Source organism: Pinus tabuliformis, chromosome 3_1 (genome assembly GCF_031772625.1).
Source record: "Pinus tabuliformis cultivar Carrire ecotype Pingquan chromosome 3_1, CPIR1, whole genome shotgun sequence".
In the NCBI taxonomy this organism is placed as follows: Eukaryota; Viridiplantae; Streptophyta; class Pinopsida; order Pinales; family Pinaceae; genus Pinus; species Pinus tabuliformis.
In genome coordinates, this window is record NC_142301.1 from 664,593,526 (window position 1) to 664,612,535 (window position 19,010).

At 41.8% G+C, this 19,010-nt stretch overlaps 1 protein-coding gene across 1 annotated transcript in view; it reads left to right on the forward strand.

Moving 5' to 3' along the window:
• Nucleotides 1-19,010, forward strand: part of ATSAC1 (Phosphoinositide phosphatase family protein) — a 309,707-nt gene that overhangs the window by 171,569 nt on the left and 119,128 nt on the right. The window lies entirely within an intron of this gene.

Here is a 19,010-nt window from a genome sequence, read left to right on the forward strand (position 1 = left end):
GTCCACACTGGGAAACCCCATGCCTGTTCTCAACCTTCTGCTCTCCGTGTTGAAGCTACTCCAATTAGTAGAAACGAATAAGGGGAAAAATCTAATTGAGCAAACCTATGTCAGAGATCTTACATGCTTCTCTCAAGGAACAACCTCTTCTGCTCTCAATAAGTCGGGATCCGTCTTCCGCCCCAAAAATAAATAAGTGCTTGTGCACAGTTCTCTTTAAAAGTACAAAGGCGAAAGAAGAGAAAGGCTTCCTGCGCAGAGAGGTGGAGCATGCAACTCCACCGAGGTACTGACCAGGCTCGCTGGCAGTGGAGCAATGTGTGTGATCCTGTGTGACTCCGCCGAGGTACTGTCTAGGCCTGCTAGCAGCGGAGCAACACCAGAGATGAAAACTTATACTCTGAAAATATTCAACTCACGAACTAAACTACCCTTCTTGGATTCGAAACACTGAGATCTAAGCTGAACTTTTGATTGTGTTTTACTGAGTTGGCAAAGGGTGAACCATGTATGTCCATGGGGTAAGTGGGGAAACTGAAGTAACCTACACATCGATTAAATACTCCCCAAAAGATCAAGGCCTTGTGCTAGCAATGAACCAAAATAGAGAAGCTGGAGTTCTACCAGTGTGTCGCCAAGTGTTGTAGCGGCTACAACCACCCTCCAAAATTTTGGCCTGCATCAATTTCAAAGCTTCCCTTGAAGAGTTTCACTTGATGACTACACACAGCCGGGTTCACTCCGTGAGCTTGTGTGAGTCTTTACATTCGCCTTAATTGTTTATTGCACTCAAGTCTCTACATGTTGGTGTCTAAGTCTGTTTGTGACCGTGTTCTAGTTATGCTCAAAGTCTTTGCTTCGTATGTGTTTGTTGTGTTCACCATGAAAGCATCTGTCACACTCACACACGAAGTCACATTCACTGTCGCGCAAGCGTCGTCTCGATCATGAACGATCAATCCTGAGTGTCGTGTTTGTCGCTTGCATCGTCGTTCAGTCATGTTGAACATGTGTGTCTGGATGGTTAGGTTGTTTTGTCGTCAGGTCAGGCGAGTGTGTGTTGGTATGATCACCTATGCATCTTTCTATTGTTCACACACTTAGTCATTTTTGCTGAAGTTCTTATGACCAAACTCCTCACTGATAGTCGGACCATCGCCCTGCTTTCGACTTGATCGACTGTCAACCAGAACAACGCAGAAGCACGAAGCTAGTTCCTTTAAGCAGCGCTTCCCGCAAGCAACTCAAGCAACACTCATGCTGGCCACCCGGACAGTCGACCCATTGTTCATTTCAGAAGTTGCGCAATGCTCATGAGCAGGCCTCCCGCTGCCCATCAGTCAGCTCAACTTAGAAATTGCATAGAGATGATCAGTAGGTCGGCCTTCCGGCCTTAGTGCGTTTTTCCTAGCCAGCGGCTCCCAACAACAGACTGCCTATTCCCTCTAGGAATTGCGCAGTTTCTGTTGCCAGTGACCCCAACAGCCAAATGGCAGTTCCCTCTAGGAATTGTGCAAGTCTGGCTGCCAGTGACCCCAATGGCCAACTAGCAGTTCCCTTTGGGAATTGTGTAGTTCTGGTTGTCAGTGACCCCAGCAGCCAACTGCTAGTTCCCTCTGGGAATTGCGTAGTTCTGGCTGCCAGTCTCTCGGGCAGTGTCCCAGAAAAACTGTGCAATCCCTGCCTATTGACCCATCATGCAGCCCGACCCGTTCCTTTGGAAAATTGCGCAACTTTGGCTGTGCAGCCCTTGTTGACTGTTCGTTCCGGAAAATGCGCAGAGCATCCCTGCCTTGTCCTCCTGTAGCCTGGACTGTCCCTCCCAAAATTTGCTCAATTTTGCCTCCCAGCCGAGCCAGACCTTGCAGACAGTCACTATCGACTCTGATTGTCTTTCTCTATCCCTTAGTGACTCTTGCGTAGTTTTCATCAGCAGTTGCCCGAAGCCATCATCTCGCATCACAGCCCTGCTGCCTCTCCTGGTCACCTGCATTCGAATGATCATGTGTCATGGTAGACTAGGAGGTTTTGGATTTGATGTCGTCTCGTCATGAGTGACTGCAGGTACATGTACACCAACAAACATGTCAAGACGATGAACGGGATGAATGAAGGGAGCACATGCAGATGGACAGGTTCACCAACAGACGAATGAATGAAGCATGCGAAGCGGACGAACGCGACGAACATGCACCTTCGCGAACAAGTGAGCCTGTCAAGCCTTCCAACATGAAAGCAAGGAACAACATGCTAGAGCTTCATCAAGCGAACGAAGGACCATCGAAGACTTCACGCACTTTTCCATGTGGAGGTGAAGCTATGATACACCATGAAGACATCCATCACTCAGCAACATTGTAGCTCGACATGCACTCCGACAGTAACACGAATGTACCAGCATTGTCATGTCAAGTCATGTTGAATCATGTTGCCCACATCTCCACTATGGGTTTGTTGTCAATCAATGTGATGTAACGTGGAACTCCAAGAGACCCACTTGTTGAACTTAGAGTCATGTAAGTCGGAAAGTCATGAAAGTCGAATGGTCATGAGGGTAGTCAAACAACCACAAGGGTCAGTTTCACCCTTGGTTATAAATACCCCCCTCATTTTTGTACATGAAGGGACTTTTCACCTCAACTCCTCCGACTTAGCCAAGAGAGTCTGTAATCTTTTCTTTGAGGAGTAAGTAGCGGCTCCAATGCCCCATTGATGGGGTCAGTGATGTATGGTGTAACGATGTATCTTGGAACTTTCACTTAATTCAGAAACCTGTCAACAGGCCAACACGTTTTCACATATGTATTGTATTTGTTGTAAGACTGATCTTTGACACTTGTAATGCATGTTGCTTTAACCATGTGTTCTACATCTGAATTGATTCATTTGTTTTAATGCATAATCTATTAATGAAAATGTGTTGTATATGCTGTTAACGCTATCCCGTTCGTGTCGACTGCTTTGCCGAACATCAAACAAACCTTTCACATGAACCTTGCTGTAACAACCATTGCACTTGTCTCGGACTGATCCATGAGTGCTGTACGTGTTATCTTACGTTGTATGTTGTGATTGCCACATCCGAGTGGACTGCTCCACCGGACGCTGTGTATGTCCTTTGTGTTGTGTGTTCCTAGCCAAGTTGGGACTAATCCCTTTCAACCTGGAACTCACCTTCACCTTTTTCCCCTCACAGTGAAAGAACCATTGACACAAGTACACTTACACTCACCAGGCATGCGAACCTCACTTCTCGAAGACAAAGCGAACCGCTCTCTTGTGCTGACAAGCAATAGTTGAGACAAATCTTTAAGACAATGGCCATTGAGCCATCATACAGATGGGACTCCCACACCAAACGGTGTGAGGTCTAGTTGGGACTTCATACCAGGGTGATCACCTAAATGTTGGCGGGGCCAACACCGTCAACAAGTCCGCAACAGTTTCTTGGTACACTAAGAAGCAGAGATCAATGGCACTCAGCTCAACAGAATACATGGCTGGAAGTCATGCAACATGTGAGGCGATTTGGATGAGAAAGAGACTTGTTGGCTTGTTTGGTGAGATGATGGATCCCACTATATTTTACTGTGATAATCAGAGTTGCATCAAAATCTCTAAGAATCTTGTTTTTCACGATCGATCCAAGCATATTGATATCCGGTATCACCATTTACGGGATTGTGTGTAGAGGCGGATTATGTTGTTGCAGTACATTCTGACAGAGGAACAAGATGTTGATATTTTGACAAAGGCCTTGTCAAGAGGGAAGTTCGAGTTCCACAGGTGCAGGATAGGGGTGGTTGATAATCCCTTTCTTGCTAAGAGGGAGTGTTGAAAATGCAGCAAGAAAATCTCAGTTTGACTTTGCCTTGGTCAAACTAGAGAAAATTCGAATGCGATTTGACTTTGACAATGATTTGATGGATGCGAAGTTGCAGACCTATACTAATGTGAAATTGTGGACCCTATTCTAATGGGAAGTTGCAGAGCTATACTAATGGAAGTTGCACACATTATACTAATGTGGAGATACAAGACTATAATTTTGTTGTAGTGTCTACTCTCACTTTTGTTATAGGGCTATACTCTCGCATTTGCTTTTGGACTATACTCTCGCATATCTTACAAGACTCATACTACAAGACTATACTCTTGCTCATGATTAGGTCTACACTCTTGTATATGATACATGACTACCTTCTATGTGATCTGGCTAAAGGACTTATATATTGCAGTGACTACTTTCACTATACACATGATCTAACATGGCTTTATAGTATGGTGACTTCTGTTTGGCATTTTAGTATGCTTGCTTATTGAAACACATCAAAATTGGGTAATGTAGTTTCATAGCACGTGAAACATGTTATTTAATTAAGTCTAGTTTTAGATATTAAATGCCCACGATTTAAATTGGTCATCATATATATATATATATATAAAGTTTTTATTATTAATGAGATTCCTACAGTATTTGTAGAAATATGTGGGACACTCGACACACTAGCAATCCTTATCTTTGAAGTTTGCCTTCATCATTTTTTATTTTTAATAATTAGTATTACTTATTTTCGTCATAGCAAGACCTCCGATATATTGCAGTTGGTTCACTCCGACATATTTGGTATGATGCTTGTGAACTCTTTGGGAGGATATTTATATTACCTCACTTTTACAGATGATTATTCTCGCAAGACTTGGATATACTTCTTGAAAAAGAAGGATGAAGTGTTTTTTTGGCTCCGTCACTTCAAAGCCTTGATCGAGAATCAAACCGAAAAGAAGATCAAGATCTTAAGGACTGATAATGGGACTGCGTATGAATCCAATGAGTTCCATGACCTTTGCTAAGAGGCTGGCATTAAGAGGGAGACCACAACACCATATACTCCTCAGCAGAATGGTGTGGCCAAAAGGAAGAATCGTACGATTGTGGAAGCTGTTCGTGCTATGCTCCATGATCAAAGGCTTTTGAAGTTTCTATGGGGTGAAGCTATGAATACCGCCATATATGTTCAAAACCGATGCCCTCATCAAGCATTGGGTTCCAAGATTTTCGAAGAGATGTTTGCTGGTAAGAAACTTGATGTCTCTCATTTTAGAATTTTTGGAAGTCATGTATTTTTTCATGTGCTGAAAGAGAAAAGGAATAAATTGGGTGCATCTGGAAAGAAGGGAATCTTCGTGGGCTATAGCGAAAATTCTAAAGGCTATAGAATCTATGTGGCTGGTCAGAGGGAAGTCGAGATTAGCTATGATGTCACCTTTGACAAAGATATGGCTCTTAGTAAAGTTGACAATCTTCCTACACTAAGGAAAACTAAAGAAGATGACACCAGGAAACCAGAGGAAAAGGAAGATGAGACGATGCCCGAAGATCCTATGGATCTTGTTCATCCCCCTTTGCAAGAGCCTTCCTCTTCTAGGAAGAGGCCCTCATGGCTTAGGGGGACACTTGATGATGCCTAAGGACACATTGCACCCAGAGGGACTTTCTGTGAAAGTAAGAAGCCGACCAGGTATTAGGGATACCTTACCATAATGAGCACGATCATTTAAAATGAGCCTTCATCGTTCGAAGAAGCTGTGAAGCATCAAGTATGGAAAGATGCTAGAATGAGGAATACATGTCCATCATGAAGAACGATGTCTGGGATGTGGTCCCTGTTAGTGTCGGTCTTGAAAGCCCTCCATCAGTGATCAAAGCTCTTTGCATTTGCATTAATAGGTGTCTCATTAGTGTCAAATTTTGCATCCCGTTAGGCATGCCATAACCCTGATGGAGGAGCTGGTCTATTTATACCCCTCTTGGCTTTGCTGGATCAGGTCATAATCAGTCATTAAGTTTTTCAAGCTTGTCTTGTTTTGTCTTAAGGTCAAAGGTCCTAGGTCTAGGGTTTTGGTCATTTATCTTTGCAAGGTCATGTCTTTGAAAGTCCTTGAGTGCCCAGCAAGCCAGAGGGAGGATTGTAAACATGTTTCTTTGATATTTTCATCATGTACAATTCATTTTTAACCTTGGATTTAAAAACTCTGTTTTTAAAGCCAAGGCCATGTTAAATTTGTGTAAAAAGAAAGAAATTCCAAAAAGTCTTCAAAAGGACAGCAGTAACCCTGGTCCCCTTGCCAAAGTCCCTCAGATGATCTACCTGCAAAAAGAATCAAGTCAAAGCACTCAATGAGTCAAAATCAGGATAAAGGAAACCAAAAATCAGTGTTACAATGTGTCAAAAGAAAAAACATTAGAAAGTGGGTTTGTAAATGAAATTTTTTTAAATGAGACTTATAAAAGTCCAAATTCCCTCCTTTCACTCTCATTGTGCATTTTCGAGCTTGCAAGAGAGAAAGAGAGAGTGATTGAGAGAAAGGAGTGAAATTACAGTGATTTCGGGCAGCAGAGTGGTGCGCGACCCGTCAAAGGAGGTGCGCGACCTGTTGGGCGGTGCGCGACCCGTCCAGAACTCCCCCGCAGTTCAGAATTACTACGGGCGCGACCCGTTGGGAGGTGCGCGACCCGTTGGGAGGCCTGCGCGACCCGTTGAACCGCTTGCCTGCAAACTTCAACAAAATTCCTCAATCTCCCTTCAAATCATCTAAATTGGTCGAGGTAGGCTCTTTACACATGGTTTTTGAGGATGGTGATGAATATAAGGCTTTATGCTATGATTTTAATCTCAAATCTTGCAAATGAAAAGACTTATATGGCTGCAATATTCATGTGCAAACTGTGCTAGGGTTTATGGTGTTTCAAGCTGTTTTTCCTTTGATTTGTTTCCCTCCCTTCCCTTTTGCTCACATTCATATGTACATCTCATTTTCCCCCATGTCATTTTATAAATGAAATGCAAAATTTTCCCATCCCTAGCCATTAAGAATGAAAATCCTACCCCTCTCCCAAAGAATCAAAAAACAAAAATTCAAAACCCTAATTCCCTTCTACCATATACATGGGTAAAAATTCATGTGAAAACAAAAGAAAATGTTGATGAATATATCAGCAGGTTTTGTGCATGGTTTCCCTTTTTCCCTTATTGAAATTGTATACATATTCCCATATTTACTTTCATGCATGTTTTTCCCATATGCAATAATCTTTGCAAATGATTTCCCTATTACAAATATGTGTTCCTATATGCATATGATTTGCAAAATTTCCCTTGAAATTCCCTGTAATATTTATATATTCCCATTCCTTGTTAAAAGATCCCTCCCCTAACATTTCCCTCATGTTTTGTTCCCCTTGAAACAACATAGATTTCAGCACTTTTTGCAGGCAGAGACAACAGTTTTATTTGTCCACTTTGCTCCTAAACCATGTCGGAAACCGAAACTTATGAGCAAAGTGATGACCATTCATCATCTACAGAGGTTGAGGAATAGAGGAGGCCTCGTAAGGGTGGTAAGGGTGGACATCATAAGCGAGAGGAGCCCACCTCTTTGGCAGAATTGCAGGCTTGCCCCATGGCAGTGAGTTGTTTTCAGTATATGTCTTGTTATGATTTCTGTGAGAGAATTTCTCAGATTCAGCATCATAGAGAGTTGGCCCGCTTGTTTGTCTTGCACCTCCGTGATGGACATGTCACTCTGGCAGGGGTGAACTTCACATTGACTCCTGAGGTGATCTCACAGGCTACAGGGATACCAAATGTGGGTGAGGTGTGGCCTAAGCACAGATTGCTAGATTTTGTTCACTTTGAGCCTTATGTCCGGCCACCATTCGTGAGACTTTTGACAGGTGTTTTTCCATTCAGATTTCTCCGGAGCGAGTATGCTCCCATCATGAGGCTTATTATGCATTATTTTACCTGTGAGGGTAGATTTTCACAGGTGTACTCATATAACATTCGCCTTTTGATGCATTTCACCCGAGTGAGGATGATGAACATCCCGGTCTTCTTGTTTCATAACATTCAGAGGATGGTGCCCATGTTGCAGAAGAGGACCCCGACCCAGCAGTACAGGAGCTTATGCCATTATGGTTTGATTCGGCTCATAGTCTCACATCAGTTGACTCAGCAGGGCATCTCATGGGAGGAGTTCATCTCCCGTGAGTTTTTCACAGTGCCACATCAGCCACATTAGGAGGTCATTCATGAGGAGGGAGGACCATCTCAGCAGCCTGATGCTCCCGTCACCCGACATGTTAGCTCCACTCCTTTGGTCACTTATCAGAAAGGCCCAAGGGCCTTATTTGCAGCAGCTAGGCGAGTACTATCTCCACAGCAGGTGGAAGGGGTCTCGCCTTCATCTTCAGCTCAACGAGTGTTATCTCCACATCAGGTGGAAGGGGCCTCGCTTTCTTCACCAGCACAGGTACTACAGAGGGGCAAAGAGCCCATGATTCATGAGGATCCGGTGATTGATCTTGAGGCCAGTTCTCCTAGCCAAGAGGCGAAGGAGATCATTCAGCATCTCAGGGCTGAAAATGATGTTTTACAGAGGAGATTTGAGGGTGCCCAATGGACCATCACCTACCTGGAGCAGCGGAACAAACAGCTAGAGGAGGAGAAAGTTCTTGATGAGCTATGGAGGATTCGTAGTGACCGAGTCCTAAACCGAAGGAGGCCTGGTGATCCTTTGCCTGCTGACCGTGAGTCTATGCTTATCCAGGTAAATGCACATTTAGAGAGGCTGTTGGCTAAGGCCAACCAAGAGAAGAAGCTGCTGAGAAACATGAAGAATCACTATTGGGCAAGGATGCATGTATGCAAGGCCAAAATGAAAATGTTCCAAAGGAGGTTGTCCGAGGCTCTTAGGCGGAGGAAGAAAACCAATCCACTCCGTATCTTGGCAGAGGCATCCTCAAAGATCATGGCACTCACTAGCATCAGCTACAACACAAATCCCAAATTTTTTTGAGAATTTTGGGTAATTTTGTAATTTTTTGGAAATTTACAGGTTTGGTTTCTCAACGGGTTTCACCCCCGGTGAGACCCTTTGTCATCGTAGCTTCGTTTTGCAAAAACTCAGCATTTTTAGATTTGTCATGCAAAATTACATATGCCCATGGATGGATTCGAGTTTTTATGGGGTTTTTGGGCCTCCAGAAGGTCAAAATACATGCAAAATTTGATTTTCTGCCCCTTTTTTGAGTTGCAGAAGCAGTCTTGGGAGAATTGAGTTTTGACTGGGCAAATGACCTCCAAATTCAAAAATTCCGGTTGGGTTGGAAAGTAGACTCGCAGACCTTTCCAACGAGCTATCCTGCACCCAATTCTGATACCAGGAAGGCCTCCAAACAGAGCTCCAAAGTGCGCGACCCGTTGAGGAAATTTTGTCAGATTTGACCAGTTCAACCCAGAAATTGCAGATTTGACCCTTTTCGACTTTCTGAGGTTAAAGATGATCTCCATGGATGTAATTGTGACACTTTTTGGATACTTTTACCCTTGTTTAACATTTCTAGAAGATTTATGCATGTAAAGGGTAAAAATTGAATGTATGAACTGGTTTCCTAGTTTATAGAGGCAAGTTGTTTTGACTGCCTATTTTGTAGTGCTTAGTTTAGAAGTGGTTCAAACAGCTCCTAGGATAGTGAGCTCGACCCATGGAGGCAGGGAAAGAGGTTAGATCATCTATATTATGTACTTTCTTGCTCATTTTCATGGTTGGACTCTTGAGGGAGAAGTTATCACTGTATTATTTCACTTGTATCTCTGCAATTTTTGGCTAAGGAAGACCAGGGTTTTGCAGTCATCTTTGGGATTCTTGTGGACTCATGTGTTGATGGTGTGTTTCTTCATGTTCTTGTAAGCTTTGTTATGTGATTCATTTCCTTTCTTTACTGCTGCAAATTAAACAAATGAAGTGTTAAAGTATGAATTCATGCTAGCCATGCTCTGCTTTTAAATTTGTTTAATTTCAATGTTTTCTTCTGTCTAAAGAGAATTCAAAGTGATTGTTTGCTCTCTTTAGCTTCTCATCTTTCATTCCTGACCATTCATTTCAGTTAAAGACATCAATACAGGCTCCTACCTCGCCCCAAAGACCCCCCTGCAGAAACTGTGTCAAATCCCCGCACCCTAAATTGCAGCTCCTCAATTTGCCACCAAAAACCCAAAAAACCCCCAAATCAACCTTTATAATCAGTTTACTAGCCTAATACCAGTGTTACCTTGTTGGTCATCTCATCCTATTGAAAATCTACCGAGATTGACCGGAGAGAGCCTTCTCCTGCCCTGTAGGGCTAGCTACGAGGCTGAATGGTTTGATGTAGCTTTGAGATTTGCCTTTTCAGCCTGAGGTGAAATTTCAAGTGCTAACATACTGGCGACCATACTGGGGAGAACATCTAATCCTTTGCTCATTGACGTGTTATTTCATAAGTCTTAGATGGAGCCTGAAGTTACGCCAGGTAGCCTTCGAAAACGCTCTTGTTTTACATCAGCGCAAGTAGATAAACGCTGCTTCAGTCAATCTCCGTGAGCTTGTGAACATAGCGCTTCATTGACATGCTATCCCAGTATAACTGTTAACTCTGAGCCGTGGATGATAGGTTGAGAGTTTTCACAGGCTGAATGCTTTTTCTTTCCTAGTCATTTTGAGAAAACAAGCTGGCTACAGATCCTAGACCCATTTTCAGATCTCATTCATGCCCAACTATTTTTGATTATCTTGAAGATTTAGATTTTGACGAAAGCTTTGAGTTGTCACTGTTTAAAGCTAAGTCTGAAAGTGCGCTCGATTCTCTAGTTCTTGACCCTGATTTTGCAGCTGTTATTGAGTTTGAGAGACATAATAAATTGGTTGAAAATTTCATCTTAAGACATCTTCAGTCAAGTGTTCAAGCTACTACCCTTGCTGATTTTGTTGAGAGTATCTCTGATCACATTGGATCTACTATCACGGCTCACGAAGAATCTTACCCTCCTTATGTTTCAGTTTCACCTATAATCACCTATCCTGAATCAGCAGTCGGTTCTCCTCCTTCGTCTCCTACACCTCCGACTCCCCCAACTCCACAAACTACACCTCCTCTTATAATAATCCCTGCTATCACAACTCCTCCACTTCATACTCATCCTACTCCCCCACCTAGAGCAATGGCTGCCTGGTTTGCCCCATTGGTTTTACCTGCAAATCTTCATGATATGCCAGCTGATTACCAAAGTAAAATTCCCATGTTTGATGGCACTCCACAAAGTATTACAGCTCAGCAACATATCGACAAGATGACCACATTTTTTGATCTATATGAGTTAGATGAAGAAGATGTTACCATGCGGTTATTCGTGCAAACATTTGCAGGAGAAGTTAGAAAATGGTTCAGAGGATTGACAGCGAACAGCATTACTACTTTGGAAGCACTTCAGAATCAGTTTTTAGATCGGTGGGAAATCAGAAAAGATCCGCTTCAAATTAATGCCGAATACAACAACCTCAAGCGTAATCCGGGTGAGTCTGTTCAAGATTACATAATCAGATTCAATACAGTTTATAATGCTATTCCCGATGATTTGAGGCCATCTAGAAAATCAACTCTTCTTAAGTTCCCGGATGGTTTTGATCCGGAGATGGCCTATTCATTGAGAGACAGAGATCCACCTACCTTGGAGGAGATGCAGAAGATTGCTGTCAGCGTTGAGGCAAATTTGAATGATAAAAGAGCAAGGATGAAGGCAGAAAAACGAGTCACAATTAAGGAGGAAGCATCCACTTCAAATCAGTTACATCGTGATGTTGAACAGATAAAGAGGGCACTTGAAAAGATTACTCTTGACAAGCCGGAGCCTCAGATTCGTAATCCTAATTTCAGAGGTCAACAACAGCAACAATATAGGATTAAGCAGCGCAAAACAAAGGCACAAGACACAGCAGTTCAACAGCAAATGAAACCTCCTTTTCAGCAGAATTTTGTTAGCCAAGAGTCTGAAGATGAAGGTGATAATGTTGGCGAGGAAAATCACTTCTTGACTCCTGATGATATGCCTACATATATTACGAAAGAAGATGAGTTGGTGAGTAATTCTGTCTTTCCCCAAGATGAGCATTATATTTTGTCAAATGATACAATACTTGAAGAAGAATCTGAAGAGTATCAAAGAGGGTACTTGAATGCATTGTCAGCGCAGCAAGGACAGCAAAGGCAATTGAGAAGCCGAGCTATTCCTATAAATCCCGTGCAGAAAAGGAAAGACATTGCAGCAAAGAATGATTCGGTTTCCTCAAAAGATAAAGATATAGTCGGTCCATCAACAACTCAAACATTACCAGCAGCAAAGATAGATCAGCCATCAAATGCACCAAAGGATAAAGCTGAGAAAAGAGATAATCCGGCAAAAGAAGGTGAGAAGTTTCCAGTTTTCAGTTTGGAGAATGAGATTGCAAAGTTGAAGATATCTATCCCTTTGACGGAGGTCATGAAGAATGCCACTTACCGAGGCCAAATTTCCAAATTGCTGAATGTTGATCCAATGCTAGACATGGTGAATGTACAAGATGATCAGCCGGAGCTAATCTTTGGGCCAGCTTTGAATGGTGAGTCTCCCGAAAGTGATGTTCCTCCATTTTATATTAGTTTGCGGTTGCATGAGTTTGTGTTGCACAATGCCATGTTTGACTCGGGAGCTTTACATAATTTGATGCCAAAAACAATCATGGAGAAGCTGGGACTTGACATCACAAGGAAGTATCATGATTTGTATTCATTTGATTCCAGCCGGGTAAGGTGTATTGGCTTGATCAAAGACTTAGTGGTCAGTCTAGATCAAATTCCAGCGAAGAATGTTTTGATGGATGTGGTGGTGGCGGATATTCCTCCACGGTTTGGCATGTTGTTGTCGAGGTCATGGGGAGCCAAACTCAAAGGTACAATTCAGCTTGATTTTTCATATGCTACAATTCCAGTTTTCGGTCAAATGAGGAAGTTATATCGAGAACAAAAGATGAAATACATGATCACTAGTAAGGAAAAGTCCGTAAATCATGCTGTAAATTATGTACAAACAGATTTAGAATCTTTCGTTTTGTTTGCGGAAAATTTCAATGAGGTAGATAGTCAGTTAGTTCAAGTAGAAGATATACCAGACATTTCAGAAAATTTCAGAGAAGTTTTGAGAAAGGAAAGTGAAGAAAGGTCTGCTGTCATAAGGCCAATTGCAGAAATAAATGGACAGCTTTTTCATTTGCTACAATTCCAGTTTTCGGTCAAATGAGGAAGTTATATCGAGAACAAAAGATGAAATACATGATCACTAGTAAGGAAAAGCCCGTAAATCATCCTGTAAATTATGTACAAACAGATTTAGAATCTTTCGTTTTGTTTGCGGAAAATTTCAATGAGGTAGATAGTCAGTTAGTTCAAGTAGAAGATATACCAGACATTTCAAAAAATTTCAGGGAAGTTTTGAGAAAGGAAAGTGAAGAAAGGTCTGCTGTCATAAGGCCAATTGCAGAAATAAATGGGCAGCAAGCAGAACATGAATCAAAATCAGATTTTCAGCATCTAGAAGATGATGAGGATGGTCTTTGGACCATGGATTTTGACAGTGCAGTAGGCAGCGATGGTGCTGGTATAGGTGTGTGGATCCGAAGCCCATTCTCAGCCCAAGATCAAGTTCCAAGCAAGGTACGGGTATGTTCTTATAAATTGGCATTTGATTGTTCAAATAATGAGGCGGAATATGAAGCTCTTATTGCTGGTCTGAAAATCCTTCGGAAGTTGAAGGCAAAGAAGATAGCGGTATATGGCGACTCCGAATTAGTTATCAAGCAAGTGAAAGGTGAATTTCAGGCCAAACATCCTCGCATGAGAGCATATAGGAATGCTGTTTTGGACATTTTAAAGAGGTTTTCTGAACATACTTTGACATGTGTGCCCCGGATTCAGAATGGTGTTGCGGATGCATTGGCTAAGGCAGCGAGTAATCTGAAAATACCCATGAATTCCAGCAATAAGTTTGAAATATATGTGAAGCATCGTCCTACAGTTCCAGATAATCAAAGGTGTTGGCAAGTGTTCCAAGATGACGAAGAAATCAAAGATTTTCTGCAAGTTGAGGGTAAATTCGAAGACATTTCAATAGATACGGAAGCTGAAGGAGTAAATCAGATGGATGTGTTGCAGTTCAAGGACAATTACATTCCTAAAGGATTGATTCCTTTGGAGGAATTGTTCGATCAAGATGATGTGGCCCGCAAGCCAACTTTGAGGCCAACAGACGAAGGAGTTGAAGATGTGAACCTTGGGACAGCTGCAAATCCAAAGATGGTGAAGCTTTCAAAAGCATTGCCGCCTAAGGTAAAGCAAGAGTATATCAGATTATTGTCTCTGTATTCTAATGTTTTTGCATGGGACTATTCAGATTTGAAAACTTATGACACAAGCATTATTCAGCATACCATACCCATAAAGCCAAATCAAAAGCCTTTCCGACAAAAGTTGAGAAGAATTAATCCTAAATCGCTGCCATTGATTGAAAAGGAAGTCAACAGGTTGTATAAGTCTAGAATCATAGTGCCAATCCGGTTTTCCGATTGGATCTCAAACTTGGTGCCCGTGAGGAAGAAAACCGGTGAGATTCGCTTGTGTATAGACTTTAGAAATCTGAACAAGGTGTCATTAAAGGACAATTATCCGTTGCCCAAAATGGATCACATATTGCAGCGGGTTGTGGGGGCATCTAGGATGTCATTGCTTGATGGTTACTCCGGATATAATCAGATTTTGGTGCACGAAGATGACCGTGACAAGACAACATTTACTACTCCATGGGGTACATTTCATTATGCCAAGATGCCGTTTGGATTGAAGAATGCGGGTGCCACATTTCAGCGGGCAATGGACATGGCCTTTGCAAATGAGAAGGATGTCTTTTTAGTTGTTTATCTTGATGATTTGACCGTGTTTTCTAAATCAGATGAAGAGCATTTGTTTCATTTGACTAAGGTGTTTGAAAAGTGCAGAAAATATGGTATCTCATTGAATCCGAAAAAGAGTCTTTTTGCTATGAGCGAAGGCAAGCTACTGGGCCATATCATTTCTAAAGACGACATTCGTATAGACCCTGCACGAGTAAAAGCAATTCAGCAAGTGGAGCAGCCCCGTAGCAAGAAAGAAATTCAGTCTTTCAATGGTAAATTGAATTTTCTGCGTCGTTTCATTCCCAATCTTGCTGAACATCTTAGAGAGATAACAAATATGCTAAAGAAGGACAACGAGCTCAAATGGACCGAAGAGGCGGTGAAATCTTTTAATTTGATAAAGGTAATCTTATCTTCAGCCCCAACTTTGATTAGCCCGGATTATACACAGGATTTCATTTTGTTTTCATTTGCCTCTGAGCATACATTGGCAGCCGTGTTAATGCAGAAGAGAGATGGAGTTGAGAGACCCATAGCTTTTTTCAGCCGCATCATAAGGGACAGAGCGCTGAATTATAATATCATTGAGAAGCAAGCATTGGCCCTGATCAAAGCATTGAAAGATTTCGGAGTTTACATATTGAATTCTCATGTTTTAGCATATGTTCCTAATGCAGCTGTGAAGGATGTTTTAGTGCAAACGGAACCGGAAGGAAGAAGGGGTAAGTGGATCGCTGCACTCTTAGAATATGATGTAGAAATTAAGCCTACCAGGTTGATTAAAGGTCAAGGTCTAGCTAAGTTGATGGCTGAAGCAAACCTTCATGTCCTTGATATAAATCTGATTGCTGCCTTGTCCGACGAAGATGAAGAAAATTCAGTTCTACAGGTGTCCGATATCTTTGTGTCTTCTCCTTGGTATGCTGATATAGTTTATGTGTTTCAAAACTTATCTTCACCTCTTGGAATGCCTAGAAACAAAGCTAGAACATTGAAGCTAAAGGCTGCCAAATTTTGTATTATCAAATCTGCACTTTATTGGAAAGATCCCGGGGGCATCTTGCTGAACTGTTTGGTCGAAGAGGAAGCAAAAACAACAGTAGATGATTTCTATAAAGGTGACTGTGGGGGTCACTTATTTTGGAAGACCACGGCTAATAAGATCTTGAGAGCTGGTTTCTATTGGCCTTCTTTATTTTCTGATGTGTATAAAGCGGTAAAGAGTTGTCATGAATGTCAAATTTTTCAAGGAAAACAGAAATTACAGCCTTTGCCTCTCAAGCCGGTTGAGATCAGTGCACCATTTCAGCAGTGGGGCTTGGATTTTATTGGCGAAATACACCCAGCATCTTCCGGGCAGCATCGATGGATCTTGACTGCCACAAATTACTTCACAAAGTGGATTGAAGCCATTCCCACCCGGCAGGCTACGGATTCGGTAGTTATTTCTTTTCTTGAAAACAATATCTTGTCACGTTTTGGCTGTCCACAAAAGTTGATTACAGACAACGCAACAGCATTTAAATCGAAGAAGTTGGTTGATTTTTGTTATAAATATAACATCAGTTTGGGGCACTCAACCGCTTATCATCCGCAAGGTAATGGCCTGGCCGAATCTTCAAACAAATCTCTAGTGAACATCATAAAGAAATTGCTGGAAATAAACAAGAAGAGCTGGCACAAGAAGTTAATAAATGCATTATGGGCTGATCGGGTAAGTCAAAAGAAGTCAATTGGTATGTCACCTTTTGAATTTGTTTATGGAGTAGATGCAGTGTTTCCTACTTCACTAAGTGTTCCAGTAGCCAAGTTGTTTCAAGAAGCTAGTGGTGAGGAGGATCCTATGCAACGACGGATCAGTCAAATGATTCATTTACAGCAGACACGAGAAGAGGTTCACCAGAATTCCCTTAAGTTGCAGGAGCGCATAAAGAAAATCTATGACAAAAAGGCCAAAGCAGAGGAGTTTCAGATTGATGATGTTGTGTTACGGTGGGATGCCCGCAATGAAGATAAAGGGAAGCATGGAAAATTTGACAACCTATGGAAGGGTCCTTACAGAATTGCAGCATACCGTGGTCCAAATGCTTTTCTTCTCAAAGAAATGAACGGTGATGAATGTCTTGGTGGGTCGGTGAATGGCCGGCTGCTCAAAAGGTATCATGCTTGAGCATTTTCTGCTCTCATCACTCTCATTGTAAATACCATTTCATTTTCTTTCTGCAGCAAGTGTGAAGCTGATTTCCCATCTTCAGTTTGGGGCCCGCGGTGAAGGCTGTAATTCTGAAAATGGTGATTAGTTGGTGTGAGTTTTACAAGTTGTTTCATGTCAGTTCATTTTCTGTATAGAATAAGTGAGTTAGTGTCCAAGTTGGTCTTGAATTTCAGTCAATTGTCCAAGTCAAATAAAGTTGTTTTCAAGTTGGTCACATGTGAATAAGTTGACTCCATTGCCCAATGAAAAAAGCACTGGTCTGCTCTCCCAGAGGTCTGAGGTTCTTGGTACCTCCAAGGAGCTGCCATCCCCATTGGAGCCAATGTTAGTGTCGGTCTTGAAAGCCCTCCATCAGTGATCAAAGCTCTTTGCATTTGCATTAGTAGGTGTTTCATTAGTGTCAAATTTTGCATCCCGTTAGGCATGCCATAACCCTGATGGAGGAGCTGGTCTATTTATACCCCTCTTGGCTTTGCTGGATTAGGTCATAATCAGTCATTAAGTTTTTCAAGCTTGTCTTGTTTTGTCTTAAGGTCAAAGGTCCTAGGTCTAGGGTTTTGGTCATTTATCTTTGCAAGGTCATGTCTTTGAAAGTCCTTGAGTGCCCAGCAAGCCAGAGGGAGGATTGTAAACATGTTTCTTTGATATTTTCATCATGTACAGTTCATTTTTAACCTTGGATTTAAAAACTCTGTTTTTAAAGCCAAGGCCATGTTAAATTTGTGTAAAAAGAAAGAAATTCCAAAAAGTCTTCAAAAGGACAGTAGTAACCCTGGTCCCCTTGCCAAAGTCCCTCAGATGATCTACCTTAAAAAAGAATCAAGTCAAAGCACTCAATGAGTCAAAATCAGGATAAAGGAAACCAAAAATCAGTGTTACAAAGTGTCAAAAGAAAAAACATTAGAAAGTGGGTTTGTAAATGAAATTTTTTTAAATGAGACTTATAAAAGTCCAAATTCCCTCCTTTCACTCTCATTGTGCATTTTAGAGCTTGCAAGAGAGAAAGAGAGAGTGATTGAGAGAAAGGAGCGAAATTGCAGTGATTTCGGGCAGCAGAGTGGTGCGCGACCCGTCAAAGGAGGTGTGCGACCTATTGGGCGGTGCGCGACCCGTCCAGAACTCCCCCGCAGTTCAGAATTACTACGGGCGCGACCTGTTGGGAGGTGCGCGACCCATTGGGAGGCCTGCGCGACCCGTTGAGCCGCTTGCCTGCAAACTTCAACAAAATTCCTCAATCTCCCTTCAAATCATCTAAATTGGTCGAGGTAGGCTCTTTACACATGGTTTTTGAGGATGGTGATGAATATAAGGCTTTATGCTATGATTTTAATCTCAAATCTTGCAAATGAAAAGACTTATATGGCTGCAATATTCATGTGCAAACTGTGCTAGGGTTTATGGTGTTTCAAGCTGTTTTTCCTTTGATTTGTTTCCCTCCCTTCCCTCTTGTTCACATTCATATGTACATCTCATTTTCCCCCATGGCATTTTATAAATGAAATGCAAATTTTTCCCATCCCTAGCCATTAAGAATGAAAATCCTACCCCTCTCCCAAAGAATCAAAAAACAAAAATTCAAAACCCTAATTCCCTTCTACCATATACATGTGTAAAAATTCATGTGAAAACAAAAGAAAATGTTGATGAATATATCATCAGGTTTTGTGCATGGTTTCCCTTTTTCCCTTATTGAAATTGTATACATATTCCCATATTTACTTTCATGCATGTTTTTCCCATATGCAATAATCTTTGCAAATGATTTCCCTATTACAAATATGTGTTCCTATATGCATATGATTTGCAAAATTTCCCTTGAAATTCCCTGTAATATTTATATATTCCCATTCCTTGTTAAAAGATCCCTCCCCTAATATTTCCCTCATGTTTTGTTCCCCTTGAAATAGCATAGATTTCAGCACTTTTTGCAGGCAGAGACAACAGTTTTATTTGTCCACTTTGCTCCTAAACCATGTCGGAAACCGAAACT